At 53.0% G+C, this 20,324-nt stretch overlaps 1 protein-coding gene across 6 annotated transcripts in view; it reads right to left on the reverse strand.

The window, feature by feature from the left end:
- Positions 1-17,455, reverse strand: part of PSD2 (pleckstrin and Sec7 domain containing 2) — a 56,836-nt gene extending 39,381 nt beyond the window's left edge. For 2 of the 6 annotated variants that reach the window (XM_025923921.2, XM_086702807.1), the window contains exons 1-2: positions 17,259-17,454; positions 10,108-10,285 (exon numbers count right to left, since the gene is read on the reverse strand). The gene's annotated coding sequence lies outside the window, so the exon portion shown is untranslated. Of the gene's footprint in view, positions 1-6,936; positions 7,079-10,107; positions 10,286-17,258 lie in introns of all 6 variants that reach the window. The other 4 variants (XM_086702820.1, XM_086702815.1, XM_086702810.1 and 1 more) reach the window with 4 other exon arrangements.
- Between the last annotated feature and the right edge of the window lie 2,869 nt (positions 17,456-20,324).

The raw sequence follows: 20,324 nt of genomic DNA on the forward strand, positions 1-20,324 counted from the left end.
GCATCACTTCTGCTCTCCTTCCCCAGGGCTGGTAGGAGTACCTGAGGTCATGAATGCTGAGAAAGTAGAAATCCAAGGCAGAACAAACTCTTACAGAGGTCAAGGGAAAAGTCAGCTATGGTCCACTCTTTCCACCACTACATTTGACAAACGGGGAAACTGAGGCACAGAACCAGGAGAGGATGTGCCCAAGGTCACACAATGGAGGAGCTGCCTCTAAAACTCAAAAGTAGCTTCCTTCTGTGCCTAGATGGGCTGGAGGTGCTGGATTAACCAACCCCCAGTTTCCCAGGCCCTCCGTGAGATCCTCCCACAAGATTAAGGGCTCAAATCTTTAACCAGGAGACTCTACCCGAAGCAGTGACCCTGTCCATGTCCAGCCCTGCTGGCAAGAGCAAGAGAGTTAGTACAGCTGGGCCCCAGGGCACTGATCCCAAGCAGAAGCCTGAAAATGACAAGCTGGCAGTAGTTAGATCCCCTGCATTCTCACTCAGCATAAACCAGACCCTACTCCGAGCAGGGGCTCCTGCTCCTCACTGCCCTTGAGATGACCTTGGGCTTGGCAGCATCTTTTTGAGCTCCAACTAAGGTGGACCCGTGATGTCAGTGGAACACTGGTTGGGCCAGGGCTAAATGTCAAACCAGCCACTTTCTGGGTCTCAGCTGCACCTACAACAATCTTGTCCCCCTCCTCACTTTACCCATGGCAGCTGGAATGAGCTATGAAAACACAAATCACATTATATCCCTCCCTCACTCATAACCCTCCAATAGTTCCCAATGCCCTTCGATTAGAATTCATTCTCCTCAGCATGGCCTAAAAAGGCCTTGTCTATGCTGGTTCACTGCCCTCTCCCCATCCCCCACGCCATCAGCCACATTGGCCTTCTTTCTGCTCCCTGAGCTCATTCCCACCTCAGGGCCTTTGCACCAGCTGTACCCTTGGCCTAGAATGCTCTTTCCCTAGATCTCTAAATGACTGCTTCTTCTGCCACTTAGGGCTCCACTCCAATGCTGCCTCCTCAGAGAGGCCCTCTCTTAACACCCTGCCCTCGCACACTCCTCCACAGAGCATTTTATCTGCTAAGCATCACTTAACAGAACTGAAACTCCTTTTTCTATTTGTTTCCTTATTTCCTGCCCATCTCCCTCACTAGGATGTAAGTTCAGGAGGGTGGGGACTATGTCACATTCACTGTCTGCCCCAGAGCCTAGCACCATGCCTGGCAAACAGCGGGCACTGTTTTAAACGTTTGGTGAATAGCCTGGAGATTATCAACATCACTGTTGTAAAAGCAGAAGCTAAGAGAAGTTGAGGAACATGCTTAGGGCCACAAAGCTAGAAAGTGGCAAGGCTAGCATTCTGCATGGAATAACCTTGTGTGGTTTCCACGCAGAGATCCAAGCCAGGGACGGTAGGAAGCCCAAGGAAAGGTCTGGAGAAGAGGGCTTAACAAGGAGGGTTCCAGGGCCCAACATGTTCTATAAGACTGAAGGATAATGCATGGGTGCTGATGCCTGTGTGCATATCTGTGAACAAGCATATGGTGGGCATTTCTGGGCACATACATACATGCACATGCACACACACACACACACGAAGGGACCTGGGCAGTCACCCATGAGGCAGTCTCCCCAGGTGATGAGACAGAGATGAGGACCCTACATGCCTAGGAGCTAGGTTCAGGGCAGTTAGACCTACATCAATGGGTGGCTGGGTTTGAAATTATTCTGCTTTGGGAGAAGCCAGGAGCAGGAAACGGACAACCGAGGTTAGGGTGGAAGATGGGAGGACCCACACTCACAGTGGCCACAGCCACATACAGCAGCATCAGGTGGCTTGTGTGGGTTTGGCAGGAGATAGGAAAGTACAGGCCTATTTGGTGGAAATGGGGATACAGGAGGCAGAGCTGAGGTGGGGAACCCATGGTGCTGAGCACTACCCAGGACAGGCAAAATCCAGGAGGCTGTGGAATGTCCAAGAGTACTTAGAGCCCAGGAACGATAGGTGTAGAAGGAAATAGAATCAGAGAAAATCATTCTGGAATAAGGTTTTGCCTCTAATGTGCTAGGGGAATTTAGACAAATGAAACCCTTCCCTAGCCTCATTTCCCCATGTACATAAGAGATTCCTAACCATTTCCAAGTCTTGGACTTCTCTGAACATTTGACAGAGCTGTGGATCCCACCCAGACAGACTCACATATGTGCACAACATTTTGAGTATTTTTAAGAGGCTCATGTGCTCCTAAAGCCCATCCATATGCCCTGGGCATGAACTCCAAATGGGATAGGCTTGAAAGACCTCCCACCTCCAACAGTGGACACTCAGCATCCCAGAAGGGCCTACTTGCCAGGGAGAAAAAAAGCTGGAAACCTTTTCATCTCAGAGCTATTCTTTGCCCCTTGGGAGCCCACTCTGGAAACCTCCCTAATATCCCACTGCCTTTCCCCAAACTCTTACTACATGACTCCCTAGCTCATCCAGATTTTAGCACAAGGGCTGGGATAGTCACACATGCACATACACACAGGAACAGTTAAATAAGATGATCAATGAAATATAGGGTGTGGGCATTTCTCAACACATACATACATGCCCACACACACACTGAATGAAGGGACCTGGGCAGCCACTCATGAGGCAGTCTCCCCAGGTGATGAGATGGAGATGAGGACCTTACATGCCTAGGGGCTGATGTATAGTAAGTGCTCAGGACAGACTTCGGCCAGATGTGGCCCATAACATTCGCGGGGCCCGGGTTAGCCCAGGCCTGGGCACTCCAGGATTCCACAAGACCCTGCTGGGCCACTGACAGCAAGGGCAACAGGAAGCTTACAGGAAGACCCCTCCTTGGGGGGGGGGTCCCTGGTCCCCCAGGCTCACCATGCTCTCCCCAAGCCTCTGTCAGCTAAGGAGTCTGGAGTCTGGAGGTCAGAGCTCTAAGTAACATCCCTAGGCAAAGATCAGCTCAGTCATGTGTCTCTTCAATGACCCAACTGCTTGGGGGCAGGGGATGTAACCAGGACGAAATGAAGGTCTACCCAGGAGCCTTGGAAATTTCCCTGCTTCCATTCCTCAAAGTGACCCTAATCCCTCCAAACCTACTTGGTCTTCCCAACTTGGAGGATCTCATGCAGCAACAGGTGCCTCAGAGCAGGAGTCCAGGACAGTGGGTCAGTGTCATAACTGTACAGTCAGAAAGATCTGCCTGCAAATCCCAGCTCTGCTACCCATCAGCTGTGTGACCTCTCAGAGCCTCAGCACTTTCCTCTATAAAATGCAGGGTGCTGGCAGCATCTGCCTTACAGGGCTGCAGTGAGGACTGAAGGAGCTGGCAAGGCTGAGGTGCTCAGAGCCAGGCACAAGTGCTTCCCAGAACCCTCTCTCAGGCCCTCAGGGGAAAGAGCAAGCTGCCCACACTGGAGACAGAAGGCACCTGAGAGCAGCACAGGACACTCAGCGGGCCCTGCAGACATTTTCCCTCGGCAGCCTGTCAGAGCGGCTTCTGAGGCAAGGGTTTCAGAGGGCCAGCCTGAGGGTGGGGCAGGAGAAAGCCTCCAACCTTAGGGCCCAGGAGGTGGGGCAGAGAGAGCACCCTACCCTTTTCTGAGGCAAGTGAAGACCTTACAGTCCCGGCCCCACCAACTTTCCCGCCCCAGGCCAGGCTCCCTCCTAGCTTTCCATCTCAAGGCACAAGGGCAATACTATATGCAGGGCAAGCGCCAGGGTCCTGGGCCTCCCTTAAAAGTTGCCCAAGCCCTTCACTTAGTGCCAGTTCAGGGTCATTAGGGAGCCCAACATCACCTGGTTTTCTTCCTCCCAGTTTGGCCCCTGGGGAACCAGCTTTGCCTTAGGTTGTGGGCATCTGGAAGGTCTCCCCTTTCTCATGGTTGGACAGTCAAAGGTCCCCAGGGCTGGGTGCACATTTGCATCTTATCTGCATGCGCCCCACACCCTGCTGGGACTTTCAAGGGCCCCTGGGCCCAGCTTTGCAAAGGTCATTCCTTGATGTCTCCTGGCTTGCTTCTCTCCCCATCCCCCAGCCACTTGGCACCCTCCTTTGCTCAGCATTTGCATATATCTGCTTGCTGGTTTGGAGAGCCCTCAACACGATGAAATTCATGTCTGCCGTCAAATCCCAAGTCACATTTACGGCTGGGGACTCTACCTCCAGCTGGCTTCCCTACAGGGTGGGCCTTCAGTTATCTGGGACTGCAAGGGACTAGGCTGTTCTGGTTAAGTGACTGGCCACTGCTCTGTTTCCTGGAGCTTCACAGGGTACCTGGGACTCATTCTGCTTCTTGAGCCCCATTTGACTCAAGAGGCTGCAGAATGATAGTTGAACCCAAGAGCTGCAAGAGACTGATCAAGTGCAAGTCAACCCTGCCTCAGCTCACATGCCTGACTGAGGGCAGATCTGAGGGGTCAATCACTGAGCAGCTGCCCCCCAGTCTGGCTTGATAGCTAGGAGAGATGCACCAAGAAATTTCACCCTCCCTTTTCTGGGCCCAAGTTTTATTTACTCGATACTCCCTAGATCCTCACATTCTCTATCTGCCCACCCCCCCACCATCTCCCTAAAGCCCCTCTCCTTCTCTGCCTCCTCCCCTGTCACTTTCTCCCCACCCCTTCCCAACCTCTTGATGTTATAGCTCCACTTAACCTCAGCCTTGCTGAATCCCCCTGTCCCCCCTTCCCCTGCTCGATCCTGTTTCTGCTTTAGGACTTCAGCACAGGGTCTTAACAACGGTTGTGGTCTCCTTGAGGCTGGATGAAGGCTGCAAAACCAGCTGGTGTGAAATGGGCTGTAGTGGACCATCCCACTATTGCCTCCCTGTCCCCATTTCTGAGATAGTCCCTCCTATTCAGCCATAACCCACTGACAGAAGATCTGATGGCTGGTAAAAGCCTCACCGCTTGATGAGCAGTACATGGGGTAGGAGACAAACAGGAGTCTGGAATGACTGTGCTTCGGCCCTGAGCACCTGGAAGGATGGGGAAGACCAGGTGGAACAGGTCTGGGGAGGAAGATCAGGAGGTCAGCTTTGGACAAGTTGAGTTGGAAGTGTTGAGAAGTGCTGAGAAGGTTACTGGAGCTCAGGAGAGTGCCCGAAATTGAGGGTATAAATGTGGGAGCTGGTAGCATGTAGTTAGGTGTATTTAAAGCCACAGGTCTGGACAAGATCAGTACAGGAGTAAATGGAAAGGAAGAAGACCAGCCGTGCCGTGCAAGGGATGAGCCATGGGTGGGCAGGGGGAAAAAGAAACGGATTAGGATCAACCCACAAAGTGGGAAGAAAACAGGAAAATGGATGTCCTGGAAGTCCAAGAGAATATTTCAAGAAGAGGGAGACACTGAATGCGTCAGACGCTTCAGATGAGGACCGAGACTTGGCCACTGAGTGTGGCAACTTGGAGGTCAGTGGTGACCTCGAGTGATTAGTGGGAGGAGGTGAAAGCCCAACTGGAGTGGAGTCAAGAGAGCGTGGGAAGCGAGAACCAGGAGCCAATGAGTCTAGACAACCCTTCTGGGGAGTACTTCTATGAAGGGGAGCAAACAGAGGCAGTGGTAGCTGGATGGAGAAGACAGGAGAGCCACCTTTTAAGATAGGAGAAACAACAGCAAGTATCCACTGGTGGAATGATCCGGTACAGGGGGAACTCGTATCGTAGGAGGGGACACTAGCCGGAGCAATACCTTCAAGCAGGCACAAGGGGACAGGATCTAGTGCACAAGCAGAGGGGTGGCCTTCGCCAGGAGCAGGAATACTTCACCCCCAGGGATAGGAGGAAGGCAGGGCGGTGGGTGTGGAGCTGGCAGATGGGTGACTGTAGCACTGGGAGTCTGAGAAAGTTTTCACTGCTTCCATTTGCTCAAGGAAGTAGGAAGCAGTATCATCAGCTGAGAGAGAGAACTGAGGGTAGAAGTGTGAAACAGTCAGCAGGTAGGGGGAGAGGGGATAGACTCAGGACCCATGGTGGGACTGCTGGACGGCACTAAGGACACACCTGAAGTTCAAAGTTTTGAACTTAAAGTGAGACCAGTTGGCGTAGTGGTTTTTCTCAGCCCCATTCGGCTTCACAGGTGCAGGTGTGGAGCGTGCAGGGTGTTGGGATTTCACCAGAGTTGGGGTTTGGCCAAGTAAGCAGGAAGAAACAAAATGAGGTAAGGGTGTTGGGGGTCTGCAAAGGACGGATTATCCTCAGTTTTACAGTGGCCCCTGCTCAAACTCCTTCCCCTGCTGGTGCCAGAAAGTCCACCACCCATTCCCTACTTTGAGTCATGAAGAGCTTTCTCTCTGCCCTCATTCCAAAAGACCGTCTGAGAGGGTAGCCACAGGTAGCCACCAACACCTGAAAAATGAGCTTCCCACACACCGTTCCTCTCACCTGGAAAGTAACGTGGACCTCACACACTCAAAACTGCATTCTCCATCACCCTTCCCAGGCCAGCTCAAGACCGCTCTCCCCACCTCTAGCCCGATGCCAGCGTCTATCCAGTCTGCCTCCTCCATGTCTCCTTTTCCTTCTCTCCACCTCCCATCTGCCAGATCCCGGTCCCACAAGGCCACCACCCCACCAACTCCGTTCCCACCGTGCATGCCCTGTGGCTGCCACATGCGGCGGTCCCAAATCCATTGCCTGGCATCTTGCACCGGGTCACATCACTGGCAGCATGACCAATCCCCTGTCCAACGTTCTGGCCCTGCCAATCCCCTTCCATCTTCCTCAGCACGTCTTTTCCAACACACACATCTGCCCCCATTACTCCCCTCTCAAAAGCCTTTGGTGGCTCCCTGTGTCCTTGGAGAAAGGGCCTGCTCATCAGCCCACATTCCGGGCCCCACCCCTTTTCTTCTTGTCTTGCCCCCCTCCATCCCTGCTCCCCCACTTGTGCCCCCACACTAATTTCTGCCCCAGTCATGGCTCACCCCCACACCACCCCTGAGGTTGAGAATTCCTTGAAGACCTCATCAGTGTCTGCTGAATCACCCTTCTCCAGTATGTGGTTTGAAGTACTGGCTCGGTCAGTTTTGCTGACCTGATGCATGGATGACCAGGTGGATGAAGCTTCTGGAAGTGGAAAAAGAGAGGAACAGAGTAAAACAAAGGGACTCCTTAGCCAAGTGACCTAACTTAAATGATCACCTATTACAGGACAAGCTGATGGCATCTGCCTCCTGATGAGAAGCAATGAGAAGGAAGCAAACATCACCTATGGGATATTCTTGCCAAAAAATGTTTAACATGAATCTACTCATGAGCAAGCCATGAAACAAATTCAGAATGTAGAACATTCTACAGGAAGACTGACCCCGGCTCTTTAAAATTGACAATGTTATAAAAGACTTAAAAAAAAAAAAAAAAAAAAGCAGGGCTATTGTTACAGATTAAAGGAGACTAAAGATATGTAACTAAATGCAACAGTGTGATCCTTGATCAAAACTTGCTTTTAAAACAGCTATAAAGGATATTACTGGTACAACTGGAGAAATTTGAATATAGATTACATATTAGGTTAAATTGTATCATTGTGGAACTTCTTGAGTATGGCAATATATAGTCATTATGTAGAAAAATGTCCTCGTCTCAGGAAACTCATGCTGAATTATTCAGAGGAGAAGTGTTATGATGTCTGCAACTTACTTCCAAAGTGTTCAGAGACAGAGGAAAACAAATGTGGGTAGAACGTCCACAGCTGGCAAATCTAGGTCTCTAGATTTCTAGGTGAAGGGTGTATAGGTGGGTATTCATTGTACTACCAGGTGTGACAAGACAAAAAGTTAGGGGGGAAGGAAAGGGAGCAAGGGAGACATTGCCAAGAGGGAAGCTCAGGGCCCCGCCTGCCTGGGCAGGAGTCAGAGAGGCAGTATGGCACAGCGACAGGCCACAAGCTAGACGCTAGAGCCCATTGGGGCCAGGCAGGCACAGCTCTGGAATGGCTCACACCTAAAAGGGATCAGACCCCAAGGAAGACCTACCTGTGAGCAAACTCCCTTAGAAGGACAAGGGGCTCTGCAGAAAACAGCCAGGTCCCAGGGAGACCAGCAAGGCAGTCCTGCCCCACCTCTGCCTGACCTGTGCCAAGAAGCCAGGGCTGGCCCAGGCTCACCACTCCTCCCCCCCTCAAACACCCCCCGAAGGGTGACAGTCTGAGTGTATCCTCCTGTGTGAGGAGCCAGGCTAAATATGGAGCCCCAGACATAAGATGCCGCTCAAAACAGATTTTCCTGGAAAAGACCATCTGGCAAAGGATGCCTAGAACATCTTCTGTCACGAGAGGCAGTGTCATTTTCCTGCAAGCAAATGTCCTGAATGGGAATGCCTCGATCCCATGTCTCTAGAAGACCCTAGCTTAGTGCCTCAGTTTCCCCCAAGGTCATTCCCTTGCTCCAGATGGAAAGGCATGCAATCTCCTGCAGTCTCCCTCCTGACTTGCATTTCAGGGAAGAAGAGAATGAGACTGGGGACATAGGTCCAAGCAGCAGACAGTTCTGCCCAGGTACAAATCCGGATCCTGCTACTTACTAAGTGCCTTTGAACAAGCAACTTTTCCCTGAGCATCAGTATCCACCCCCACAAAGTGGGAGTAATAGTATAATCCTCTAAAGGTGGTTGTGTGTATGAGAGTACTTAGCCAGTGGTAGTGCTCAATATACCGAAGCTTGGTGAGGTAATGTCCCCCTCAGAGCCCTCCCTCTCTGTCCTGTCAATGTATTTGGCCATGGGGGGTGGGGGGGGGGGCTCTTGGGTGAGCAGGTCTCTCCTCCAGAGTGCAGCTGGCCCATTTTACTGATTCAGAGATCCCAGGTCACAGAATTTCCCTGGCAGGTAGGGCTCCTAACTTCGCAGGGAAAGGGGTGGAAGAATGACTGTATTTGCCCAGGGTTAGGGGTTGGCTTGGAGGTAGTCACAATGCCCCTTACCCACTCTCCCTCAAGCTGCCTGAGAACCCTCCATTAAGTAGCTCTTGTTTCCAGAGTCTGGAAGAAGGAGCTGGGAGCCTAGGAAAGTTCAAATGCCTCCCCCTAGACCCAGGCTGCCCATCTGCCCTGGCCAAACCCTGAGTTCTCTCCCTGCTCTCTGCCCGCCCCCCCCCCCCCTTCACCCACCCATCAAGCTCAGCCTGACTTATCCTGAACCTGCCAGAAATCTCAGACCCACTCCCATTGTGGCTGGTGCTTCTGTCCCCAGTTCTCTTCCAGCACCCCACCCCCAAGATGGCCCCAAGACAAAGGGGTAGGCTGGGGCAGTGGCCCCCTGAGCCTGTGTGGAGACAATGTCTCCAGTTCTCATTCAGGGAGTCCCCAGATCCTCCAGAGACAGCAAGAGTCAGAATACCTCCTCTTAGGAGGGAGCCATCTGGGCAGGGTGGTCCCCACATCTGGATTCCCTGCCCCACCCCAGCCCCAGCAGCAGGCTCTAAGGACCCCTCCCTCCCTGCGGCTGCCACGGCCATTATGTGCCTTCTCAGCCTTGCCCGCTGCCTGCCACGCCCCCATGTAAGCCCCTGTTACAGCAGCAGAGTCCAGAGCTGAGAAGGCCTGGCCGCCAAGCCAGGCTGTCAAAGTTAGGAAACTGGAAACAGAAATAAATCCTCAAAGCTGCTCGATGGTAAAGGTAGCTGCCAGCAGGCCCCGGCAACCACCCAACACCCTGGGTCTCCTGCCACCAAGCTGCCACTGGCACCCCATCAACGCACACGTGTATCTTAGATTATACAAAAGGGGGGGATCAGGAGGCAGAGCCCAGAAGGCAACTGGGCCGGCTGGCCCTGACTGGCCCTGCAGGCTGGCCTGGGGTTCTCTAGTGGCGCCCCCATTCCCCGGCCCAGACCCGGCCATCCCCGGGCTTTCCTCTCACGGCCCCATCTCCATGACAACCGTATCCTTCGGATGCTCCAGCCGCCACGGAATTGATCTCAAAATGTAGCTTTGTTAAGCAGACCCGGGCGGGCATGGAGGGCGGAGGGCGGAGGGCGACGCCCGCCACCCATAGTGCGTTCCCCCCAGCATCCCCCACTGGCCCCCAATCCGACTTGGGGAGGGGCGGGGTCCCGGAACGAGGGCCCTGGGACCAAGTGGCCCCGCGGCCCCACTCACCGCTCCGGGTCCCAGTCGCTGGGTCCAGGCTCTCACGGCGGGGCCATGCGGAGGCCTCTGCTTGACTGACCGTCCCACTCCACAACCGCCTGTCGGGACTCCCCGTGCCCGCTTCTGTCCCTTCAGGTGTCAGAGCTGAGGCTGTGGAGAAGCTGAGCAGAGATGAGGGGACGGACGGCTGGAGGGAGGGAAGGAAAGAGAGAAGGAGGGAGGGAGGGAGGGAGGAGCGGGAAGGGCGGGGAAGGGCGGGGGGACTGCAGGCGGGCGGGAGCGGAGCTGGAGGCGACAGCAGCCACTCGGGCTGGCCCGCCCGCCACGCCTCCAACTCCCAGGTCCCCACTGTGTGCCCAGACCCAGCCTGGGATGGTGCAGCTGGCCTCTTCCCGCTCAGCCCCGCGCCCGGCCCTTTAAGAAAGGGGGGAAGGGGAGCGCTGCGAGGTTCCGCCCCCCCCAACCTTGCCCAGCTGGGCCCCAGCTGTCCTCCAACCCCAGGTCAGACCCAGCCACTGCCCCCGCTGCAAGACCCTCAGCCTCAGACCCAAACCCTGAGTCCGTAGGATGGGATCAGTCCTCCTCCAAGTGAAGGAGGGAACAGATCCTTGCCCTGCTTCTGAGGTCTGGTCCTCTGCTCTTTGCCCTCCGCCCCCCACACACAAGCCCAGAGAGACCCTACCTGGACAGGAGACAAGGTGGACCATCTCAGAGATGGGTAAACTGAGCCTGTCCTACCTACCTACCTACCTACCTACCTACCTACCTACCGAGACAGAGGGACAGACAGACCTGGGATATGGGGAGAGTAGGGGGGCTTAGGACAGAAGATGAGACAAAGGGGAGAAACCCTGAGGGAGGTAGAGGGGAAAGGTGGGTCCAATCAAGAATGTGGACTCCCAGCAAGAGGTCAGGAGGAGGGGGGTCCCAAGGGACTTGCCCCACAGTCCCCCCCACCCCCCATGCTAGTCAACAGCTTAAGGAGCTCCTCCCCAGGACCCCAGCTCTAAAGAAGCGTGTCAGTAATGCACCTGGGCTAGACACCAAGAAGAACTTCCTAGCGGTGAGGCTTCTGCAGGGCAAGATTCCACCTCTGAGATAAGTAGTAAAGGGCCCCACCCATAGGAATCTAGAGAGACCAGAAACTGGGGGGAGCAGGGGAGGATGAGTAAGCCCAGTCCCACTAAAAACAGAGATCAGGTTAGAGTCAGCCCTACTGCAAAAGGCCACTTTCCACAACTTTCTTTCCACTCCAGCCCCCAGGGACTGTTCACTGAACTCAGCTGCTCCCCACCTCCAGACCTTTGCAGGTGTTCCACCCTCTGCCTGAGCAGGCCTTGAGCATGCTGTGCTCAATGAACTCCTACTCAGTCCTCAGATCCCTTCTTAAAAATGCCCCTTCCTCCAAGAAGCTTTCTCTGATCTTCCTTCCACCTATATTCACACACACATTTAGGGGCTCTCTTCTTAGGGAGCAGAGGGTGAGAGACATGAGAAGATTTGCTGATCTATGAGGGGTATCTAAGCTGTGCAGAGTGGCAATAATGGGAGATGCAGGGTCTGAGTTGTGATGAGTCTCCTCCGTCTTCAAGCTGGGCCACAGATGGAGCTGGGGTTTCATCAACCATGGGGACACTTCTGTTATGAACCGTATATCTACCATGTGCCAAAGCCCACATTAAATGTTTTCCATGTGTTATATTTAATTCTCAGAACAATCCTACAAACCATTTTACAGATGAGAAAACTGAGGCCCCCAAAGCACTAGCCACTTGCTTAAGGTCCCAGGAGGTCAGATCCTAGAGACACAGCTGGGCAATTGAGAAGGCTCTCAGGCCACACCCCCTTACTGCCCGTCAAACCCTAGGAGATTCCCACAGAGCCTAGAAACAAGGGGGCCACTCTACTCCAAGTGCCCAGGATCTTCTTCGAAGGCACAGAGGGAACATGGCTTCCCTGCTGTCCTGCCCTCTAATCTACTGCCATCTGCTACCTGTAGGTAAGGATGGGCGACAACCAACAGGAGCTGTGGGGTGAAAAAGAGGTGACAGGGCTTTGCCTCCATATTCCCCATGTTCAGAACCCATGAGCTCAAGTCACATCTCAACAACCCCTCTGACCTTCCACTTCCTCAACCACCCAATAAGGATAGTAGTAGCCCCTGTCTTGTGTGGCTGGAATGGGGATAAAAGGAGCCGATATGCTCAGTGCCCACCCACCCAAGACCTGGAGCACAGAAGCACCCAGCAGGCTGTGGTTACTCCAGATGTAATGAGTGACTTACTCATGGAATGGATTATTCACTCTCTGTCCACCTAGATGGACTGTGATCCCCCTGAAGGCAAGGTCTTCTTCTTCACAATGTATGCTCAGTACCTAGCACACCTAATAAATATACATGAAAGGCAAGAATGGAGGGAGCCCAGAGGGAGATACAGCTGTCTCTCCACTTAATCTGGCACACAAAACCTAGTCCCTGGCCTGGGTCTGCTCCCCATCATTGGCAGCTGCGGGAGCCCGTTGCAGTGGGCATGAGTGGGCCAGGGCCAGAGACCTGGGCTCTAACCTGACCGCTGCTGTTTCCTGGCTGTGTGACCCTGGGAGCTATAACCCCTCCCTGAATCTCACTTTCCCATGTAAAGTGGAACTAGCTCAAAGAGCTGTCACAAGGCCACAGATGGCCTCTGTGTGAGAGAGTGCTTTGGGTGCCCTGGACACAGGAGAGAGGGTTATTATTATTTCGTGTAGCTACTTTTGCCTCTTAAAAGAGAATAGGGTCAGCGTCTCCCCACCCAGCAGCCAAAATGCAATACATTCCTCAGTATCCCTCCAGGGAAAAAAGGATCAGCAGCTTCTCCCCCTTCCTCCAAGTGTCGACTCCATCCTCCTTCCCACCTCCCCCCAGCCCCGTGAAGGTGAGTCTCAGGAAGGCAGGTGTTGGAGGCTGGACAGGAGGAAGGGGCCTAGTTCCCAATCCACTTAGCCCACCACCGCCTCTGCCACGGTGAGGCCTCTACCTGACCTCCTGCCTCCCCAGACCCAGGCAGGGCCTCCTCCTCTTCTTCAGCCTGAGCAGAGTGGGGCATCCAGGGAGAAGAAGAGGCCAGAACCTGAGACCTACCACCCGGAGGAAGGGGATATGATCCAGAGGATGCTTGGCCTAGAGAACACCTGAAACACCCATCTTCCAGCTAGTGGATTGAGGCCAGGGGGTGAGAGGCTGGGTAGGGATTCGCCAGGCCAATCCTGCAATACTCAGTAAGTGCCTACTGTGCACCTAGCCAACCCTGCCCTTGCCCCTGTGCCTCAAAGACAAAGGCCCCAGCCCACCTGTCCGGTGTCCTCTCCTGACACCTCTCACCTCAAATGTGATGTTCTAGGACTCATCCACCCTTACGTAACCCAGCCATTTCTAATAACCTCACTTTGCTTATGCTGGTCCTGTGCCTAGGATGCCTTCTCTTCACTGACTCTCTCTTGGCTAATTTCTCTCAACCCTCCAGCCCCTCCAGCTACGGTGCCATTTCTTTTTCCCCAATACAGCAAAGCTCCTTGAAGAAGTTGTCCATGCTCTCCAATTTCTCTCTCCTTCTCTCTTGAACTCACTCCAATCTGACTCTCATCCCCTCATCCACACTCATTCCACTGATAACTGCTCATCCAGGTCACCAACACAGCTGCTGAGTACAGGTGTACAGGCTGGGCACTGCACAAGGGCGCAAGGCATGGAGAAGGAGCTGAAATCCAGCTTTCTGTCTTCTCACCATGCTGTGCCTGGTACAAGACTACATCAGGCGGGGGACAGACACCTTTTCCTTTATACCGAGGTGACTCCCTTCTGTGTGCCTGCACACCAGGTCCGCCTAGAGGGGCCTCTTTCTCATATTTGTACAAATGGACTAGACAGACTGGGGCCTGATCCTTAGTGACTACTATGATGTCAAATCCAAAAGTCAATGCTCACACCTCATCTTAACTCATTGGCAACATTTGACAACACTTGATCACCCCTCCTCCTTGAAATAGTTCCTCCCATTGACTTCCAGGACTCATACCGCTTTCCCATATCCCTGGCTCTACCTTCTCGCCCTTCTTTGTTCCTCCTCCACCCCCTGACTCCCAAATACCTCAGTCATCTGTCTTCTTTTCCACCCCCCTCCTCCATGGTGCACCCACCTGGCTTCAAAGCCCATCTAAACCCCAAGGATCATCCTGTGTGATTCTCTAGCCCAAACCTCTTCTGGCTCAGGTCAGACCCTCATACCCAACGGCTGACCTGAGGGCTCCACCACGATGTACAAAGAGCAGCTCTGAGTGATCACAATGGGAACTGACCTCTTCCTCACCGCAGTAGATGCCACCACCTTCCTGCCATCAGCTCAGGCCCAAACCCAGGCGTTGTCCTTGTCTCTCTCTCCCCCGCTACATGCAATACCTCAACAAACCCCGTGGGATCTACTTTCAAACTATGTCTCAAATTGGTCACTGCTCATCAGCTCCATTGCCACCACCTGGCTGCAGTCACAATCGCCTCTCACCTGGATTGTTACCGTAGCCTCCTAACTGGTCCCCCCACTTGCACCCAACCCCACTACTAACATATCCAACACAGCAGCCAGAGGGATCCTGTTAAACGTAAGCCAGATCATGTGACTCCTCTGCTCAAAAGCTTCCAATGGCTCTCATGTCCCTAAGAGTTAAAGCAGAGCTCTACAAAGGCTACAAGGTCCTACATGATCTGGGCCCTCCCACCTGTCTGACCTCACTCCTCTCCGACCTCACTCCTCTCCAGCCACAGTGGCCTCCTCATTGATCCTCTAACACACTAGGCACATTCCCACTTCAGGGCCTTTGAACTTGCTATTCCCTCTGCTTAAAACACCCCTCACCCCCTTTAGCCATCTGCCTAAAATACTAACAGTCTCCCCTTTGCCTGCTTGCTTTTCCTCCATAACATGTATTTATATACTACATGCCTGCCTATTTATTCTGGTTATTGTCTGTCTTCCTACCACCACTATCATCACTAGACCATAAGCTCCAAGAGAGAAGAAAATTTGTTCTTTCAACGTCTATATGCCCAGGGCCTAGAACATTGCCTGACACATAGCAGGCACTCAGTAAAGCGCTCAGATAATGAAAATACTAAAAGATAAAGAAAGAAGGTAACTGCAGATACTAAAAAGTACTCCGGGGGAAAAAAATGGGGCTGTAAAAGCACCCAGCTGGAAATGGGAGCTCCTTCAGCCAGATGACCAGAGGAGGCCTCTTTGAGGAGGTGCCCCCAGACTGAGCAAACAGCCCTCCAGGCTCACAAAGCACCATCATCTTCCCCTATCACAGCATGCATTGCGCTGCGCCATTACTGTCTGGACTGGATGGTCCATGACAGCAAGGACCCTCTCTTCTCTAGGTCCCCACTTCCTCCAGAGCTCAGGGCCAGGGTACAGTGGGCACCCAAAAGGTGATAGAGCCAAAGAATGGATGAATGAGAGGTCACAGACAAACCCATGCATGGGCCACGGGACTCTGACAGAGCCCGAGGTAGGGATGCTGTGTGGTGAGGAGCGAGGCAGGAAGCCACAGAGGCCTAGGATGCAATCCTTGGGACCTCAGGGTCTTATCTGTACGATCCCCAGCATTACCTATGACTCCTATGTTGGGAGGAAATGCCATTCTCACTGGACAGCCCCTGGCCATGAGAATGATGATTCATCCATGTGTACAACCAACATTTACTGAGCACCTACTGCATGCCTGTGAGCCTGGCCCTGGGAGGAGGAGGGGCAGGGCCAAACCAAAACCCTCCCTCCGCAGCTCACAACCTATCAGATGACTTTCCAGGGGAAACACCTCTGTAGGTAGAGCTTCCTGAAGCTGGCAGCTTATCTGCTTCACCCCAATTATCACACAATGGAATCCAGTTTTAGGTATGAGTTTTACTAGTCTCCTACCTACTCTCTCCCTGGACTATGAACTCCAAAAAGGACAGGAACTATGTCTTGTAAATGCTGGATCCCCAGCATCTAGCAAGGGCCTGGAGCATTGCAGGAGCTCAATAAATACTTGTTGAATAAACGGATGGATGAAGAAATGAGCGGTAGGATATAAGCAGGACCTGAGGATGGCAAAGATTTGGACTTGCAGCCAAGAGAAGGACAAGTGGGGAAAAGACATAGCCTGAGCAGGCATGATGTGGGGGAAGGTGTCCTGGAGGAGAGCAAGGCCACGGGCAGGAGGGAAAGACGGGAGACTGCACAGCTCTGAGAGTTGCCTGTCCTACCCCCACCCTCCAGCACAGGGCCCTGCCAGCACTGGTCCAGGGCTAGTGGACAAAACCCCATAAGAAGTGCCAGGGACTTGCAGTGCCTTAGAGCCAGAGGGCTGTGGGCCCAGGGCACAGGCAAAGCCTGGCCCAGAACTTTGTCTGAAGGCCTTTGTGGGCCTCTGGGAGCCTGTCCAGGAGGATGCCGGGAACTGGCCAGAGTGCCATGGGGTGGGCACTCCCCTGCTTCCGGAGGTGCAGCTGACCCTCCAGGCCTGGGTTATGAGGGTTAGAGAGAGGCTCCCCTTCTGCCCCCAAATCCTTATCCTTGGAGAAATAACACCAGGAAGTCGGAGCACCTAGGAGTAGAGTTGCCGCCAGATCCCATCCCAGTTACTGAGGCCCAGGGAAGATGCGGCTCTGCTAGAGGAGGCACTAAATTCGTGTTGAAGCTGACCCTCCCCTCATCCCACGCGTTCCTCTCCCCATTCCCGCTCCCCGCCCTCAAGAAGCCCAGCGGAAGAGAGGAGGGCACGCTGAGAGACTCGGAACACGCGGACTCCTGCCCCAGGAGGCCTGGAGCAGCAAGTTCCCGGGAGGGCGAGCGAGCTCCAAGGCTGGCAGGGACGCCTCGCGAAGCCCAGGAGGCTCTCTGCTTCCCTCTGCTGGCCAAATACAGAATTACCAGAGCGTCCCGCGTCACCAGGTCAGGCACGGTCCTGGGTCAGCCGTGGCGGGCAGCCCCGCTCTCCATCTCTCATCCAGAAAGGAAGAAAACAGAGGTCATATGGGTCATCCCCCTGCCTCAACACCAGCCGTGCCCCGAGGGCCAGCCTCAGGCCCTCTCTAACCAGCCTCCGTGACGGGATGCTCGCTCCTTCTGGCAGTCCTTTACCTGATCCAACCTGAGTATTTCCTCAGCTTGACCCAGGCAGTCTCCGAAGCCCATGCTCTTCCAAAATACGGATGGAAAACTGAGGCTCCACTATCCCATGGTGACCCAGGCCCGCTCTTGGAACTGAGGGGAACGCAGCTACCTCTCCCCACCACAGCCGGGAAGGCAGGAGTCTAACTGGCGGAGATCCGAGAGGCCGCCCTGCCCAACCCCTTCCGGAGCCCTTCTTAAAGTAGTCTGTCGAAGAATGGGCTCTTTTGGGGTCAGGGCGTCACCTGCTGGTGTCTACAAGAACTGCACCTGCACCACCAGGCACAATCGCTAGCCAGGAAAGACCTCGGATGATAATCATAGCAGCTGATTTTTATTAAGAGTGTTCTGTGAACCGGGTTCATCCTAAATTCTCGGCATTATCTCATTTCACACACTATCTCATTTCATCCACATGGAAACCCTATGAGGTGGACAGCATTCATTCCATTTTACCTATGAGGACACTGAAGCTAGGAAAGTTAAGTGGCCTACCCTTGAACATACCTCTAATAAATGGCAAAGCCCTAGTGTGTATTTTAACCGGGCTCTTTCACATGTACTGGGGGCTGGGGGAGAAGTAGCCAGTCAGGAATTAGCTCTGTAGGGAAGATCTTCCCCTTCCCGCTTCCCACCCAACCATGGGCACAATCCACGTCAACCTAGCTTGCAGCTGGTATATCTACCAGATATATACAGATCTCTCAGTCTGTCTTGCCCCAGTTAGGGTCCATGCCTTTCTCCCCTGACAGACTGAGAGCTCCTCTAGGGCGGGGCTGTGGCAAATCTGTTCCCTAGTTCCCTCCATTCAGCACTAATAACTGAATGCCATCTGTATGCTCAGCCCCTCTCACTTGAGACTGCCACTGGGGCCGGCCACCTCCCACACGCTGCAGACCCGCCTCAGACCTTCCTCACTTCCCAATTCACGAGCCCGGGCAGGTACAGTGTTAAGTGATTGCAAAGGACAGAAACCAGCTTTCATGAAAAGAGGCTCGTGTAAACGAGGAGTCCAGGAGTAGAGCCAGCTGCAAGCAGTATTGCGTCTAGTCTTCCACATATCTTTCTCCACACCTGCAGCCCAGTATCCCTGTGTGTTGGCTTCATCTCCCAGCAGTCTTTTTCAACAACGTAACAAAACGGGTAAGGCAGCTCTGAGCTTGTGTCTAGCTTTGAGGGAAGAAGCCTTCCCCATCCCAAGAATATAAGCAAAAGTCTCGAGGGGTGGAGCCAGCCCGGGTAATCCATATGGATTGGTGGCGGGAGAAGCTATGTCCCAAAGGCAAACAAGGCGAGAGTTATCAGGAGCAAGGGGATCACTGCTGCACGGCAAACAGCGCTAATGTCCACGACACCCGGCCAGAAGCCCACCTTTTCTCGACTCCAACCCATTTTTAGATTCCAGATCTCTTCCCAAATTATCACACTTGCGTTCTTCACTCACTCTTTCAACAAATTTTTATTGAGGCCCTACATGCACCAAGCACTCTTCTGAGTGAACGATATCAGTAAATAAAAGAGGACAATCCATGACCTTCTGAATCATTTCTAGTGGGGGCGAGAGGAGAAAAGAAATAATAAACACAATAAATAAGTAAAATTTATAAGAAGACAGTGACAAGTACTCCAAGAGGAAATAGGGAAGCATAAAGGGGATAAGGAGGGTGGATGGGGTGACAGCTATTGCAACTTTAAATAGAATGCTACTGAAAGACTTTGAGAAAGTGAATTTGAACAAAGATGAGAAAAGGGTAAAGGAATTTGTCATGTAGATATGTGGGCGGGGTGGGGGGCAATCCAAGGACCAGGAACAGTCAGCACAAAGACTCTGAGTTGGGAGTGTGCCTGGCATATTCTAGGAACAGCAAGGAGCAAAGGGAGCAAGAGAGTGTAGGGCATGAGGTGGGGGTCCAAAGATGTAGAGCCTTGTAGGCTACATAAGGGCTATGGCTTTGACTCTTAGAGGCATGAGGAACCACCCAAACTCTGGGACAAAGAACTGACCTTATTTGACTTGGATTTCTTTTTCTTTCTTTCTTTCTTTCTTTCTTTCTTTCTTTCTTTCTTTCTTTTTTTTTTTTTGTGTTTATTTATTTTTATTTTGAGAAACAGAGAGTGCACACCAGCAGGGAATGGGCAGAGAGAGAGGGAAAGAGAATCCCAAGCAGGCTCTGCACTGTCAGTACAGAACCCGATGCGGGGCTCAATCCCATGAGCCATGAGACCATGAGCTGAGCTGAAACCAAGTGTCGGATGCTCAATGGACTGAGCCACCCAGGTGTCCCATTGACTTGTATTTTTAAAGGATCCCTTTGGCTGCTGTATGGGGACAGACTGGATGGGTCAGGGCTGAGCCTGGAGACCAGTTAGGGGATTACTGCTGAATTCCAGAACCCTGGGGGTAGCAGTAGAGCTGGGGGAAAATAACCAGATTCTAGCTGTATTTTGAAGGTAAAGCCAATAAGATGAGTTGAGATATTGGGTGTGGGGTTTAAGAGAAAGAGATGTCAAGACTGAAGCAAAATTGGAACAATGGGAATGACAGAATTGCCAGGAACTAAAGTGGGGAAGTGGGGCAGACCGTGTCTGAAGAGGAAAACAAGTGTTCAGTTTTGGATGGGTGGAGCCTGACATATCAAGTGGCCACCCAAGTGGAGATGTCAGATAGGCAGATAGACATGAGAAAGGTCTGGGCTATGGGGTACATTCAGGAAAAGTGATGAGGCCGCCCAGGAGTGGGGGCACATGTGTCAGAGGGCCAAGAATGGAGCCCTGAGATCCTCCCACATTCAGAGGTAGGGAAGGAGGAAGGAGAGAAACAAGACGGGATGCTGAAGAGGAGGAGCATCTAGAGGCAGAGGGGAAGCCAGAGAATGAGGGATCCTATAAGCCCAAGGAAGAAATAATATCAAGGAGGAAGGAGATGGATCAAGTCCAGTGCTCCTGATGGATCAAGAGAGGTGAAGACTGAAAGGTGACCATTGAATTTAGCAACATGAAAGTCACAGGGGCCTTTACAACAGCCATCTGAATGAG

Source organism: Puma concolor, chromosome A1, assembly GCF_028749965.1.
Source record: "Puma concolor isolate L17-30 chromosome A1, mPumCon1.1.hap2, whole genome shotgun sequence".
NCBI lineage: Eukaryota > Metazoa > Chordata > Mammalia > Carnivora > Felidae > Puma > Puma concolor.